A 2,601-nucleotide genomic window follows, 5' to 3' on the forward strand; every position below is an offset into this window, starting at 1 on the left:
CCCATTACAGAAGAGGCCATTCAGCAAGTTTTGAGTCTTTCCCCTATTCCAGAAGGAATGGACGCTTTTCAAGAAGCCACCCTTCAGCGCCAGAGATACCAATTTGACTGGGACTCCGTTCTCAGATTCATTGCTTTACCTGGCAGCCGTTGGATCTATGGATACCACCGCAACCGCCCTAAGGGAATCTTGGCTTCCGCACTTACCTTGGAGGCTCGCGTATGGGCACAGATCATGTCCCATTACGTCTTTCCAAGCACTCATGAGTCCTCCTTTACTGTAGACATGTCTGTTCTACTATGGTGCATCCTTACAGAGCAACCTCTGAATCTCTCAAGACACATCCGGCATGCTATGGAGCATGTACAAATCGCGGGCAACTTACCTTTCCCCGCCTTGGTCTCAAATCTTGTCTCCGCAGCCGGAGTCTCCTGCAGAGCTGGGGACACCAAAGTCATGCTTTCACGGGATGATCAATATGTCCCTAATGGGAAATACCTCAAACTTTCAGCAGCCACTACAAGCCAGCCTACTGAGCCGGTTGAAGATATTCCTTCTTCAACACCACAAGCATCTACCACTGAGAAAGTGCTCCAGCAGATACTTGAAAAGTTGGATCGGCATGAACAAAAAGCAAAGATGAGAGAGCGCCGTAATGAGCGCCGATTCAAACACCTCAAGGAGCTACTCAAGGGACGCTTCAGAGACTCAGACACCCCGGACTCCAGTTGTTTTACCAGCACCGGGAGCCATACTGGTCCCGACTGTGGAGATACTGCCACCAGCCCAACCCTGTTCCTGACAGATGGCACCAAGGACGGTGCAAAGCCTTAAGTGTGGGGAGGTCGGTCAGTACCTGACTTCCGGAGGTAAATTCTCTTCTCTGACACCAATAATTAGGATATTTTAGTTAGATTTTTTCTTTCTTTCATAGAATAGAATAAATTGCATAGGTTAGGATAGTTGCATGCATGTTCTACTTGATTGAAAAGACAATAAGTTTCTTTTAAAAATTTTTATGATAAATCTGCTTGAGTTGTATTTGGAACATGATGTTTGAGCTAAAGAACACACAACCTGTGAAAGATTTGAGCCTTTATGTATGGTTACATTATTTAACCATAATTATTTTATTCTTGTGTGTTTACTTCTCTATGATTGTAATCTATATTTTGTTTTATCTTATATGTCCAATATTTATTATATTTACATGTTTGCACATGATTGAGGCCATTATTTGTTTAAACTCACTTATCCAAATCAAGCCTACCCTTTTCAATTACCCTTGTTAACAACTTTGAGCTTTTAAAACCCCATTTGTTCTATATTTCACCACATTACTAACCTTAAGCTGAAAAACAATTGCATATCCCAAATTGAATCTTTGGTTAGCTTAAGATAGAATTGTGTGTGCTAGTTAAGTATGGGAAATTGTGGGAACAGAAGTTGTTAAGGGAACGTGTCATGAAAATTTAAAGGAAATTTGGATACCCACTCATGTGAAAATATAATAATGAAAAATCTATGTGCACTGATAAGCTTTATTTATTCAAAAAAAAATTCAATAAATAAGGGGACAAAATTACCCCAATGTTAAATTCAGAATTCAAAGATCAATGCACATATGATAGAGTTAAAATACAAGGTTGAAACATGAGTATGGGTTGAAAAAGGGAATTATGGGTAGCTAGGCATGAATTTAAAAGTATATAGAATATATGTATATTAGGTGAGAGCTTAGGTTAATTAAAGATTCAATTTATAAAGCTCACTTAGCCATATGTATATCATTACCTGCACCTTGGCCCCATTACAACCCTGAAAAGACCTCATGATGTTTGCATTGGTATATTAACTGTTGTTGATTGGTTAGGAGAAAAACAAAAGTTAGAAAGCATGACTAGAGAAGAATAGAGTGATTACCCTATACACTAGAGATTAGAGCGTACATACATTATCAGTGAGGGTTCAATGCTTGAATTTTCATGTTTCCAGCCTTCATAAGCTATCTTCTTGCACTTTTATCGGTTTTATTATATGATGATAGAATTAGTGGAATTTGATTTGTAATTGTTTTGAAGGGCTTATTTACTTTTGATCAAGTGGATAATAATCATATAGTTGCATTTATTTATGTATGTAGGATTGCATTGCATTTCATGAGTTTCTGCATGTTCATACTTATTTCCTTGTCTCCTTCAATTTAGCATGAGGACATGCTAATGTTTAAGTGTGGGGAGGTTGATAAACCACTATTTTAGAGTTTATATTGTGTTTAATTGTGTGGTTTTGTTGTGATCCTTACCCACTTATTCATCAATTTAGCATGCATTTAGATTTCCTTCCTGAATTTATTACATGTTTGAAAATTGCTTCCCAGAGACTTTAATTATTTAATTTTAATTCTCTTTTATTCCATTCGATGCCGTAATCTGTGTGTCAAGCGTTTCAGGCTTTATAGGGCATGAATGAGATGGAGATTGGAGAGGAAGCTAGCAAAAATGGAAGGAACACAAGAGTTTGAGGAGATAACCAGCGAAAAGTGACGTGATCGCATGGCTCATGCGATCGCGCGAAGGAGCGCAAATCGCAGTGACGCGG

Source organism: Arachis duranensis, chromosome 4 (genome assembly GCF_000817695.3).
Source record: "Arachis duranensis cultivar V14167 chromosome 4, aradu.V14167.gnm2.J7QH, whole genome shotgun sequence".
In the NCBI taxonomy this organism is placed as follows: Eukaryota; Viridiplantae; Streptophyta; class Magnoliopsida; order Fabales; family Fabaceae; genus Arachis; species Arachis duranensis.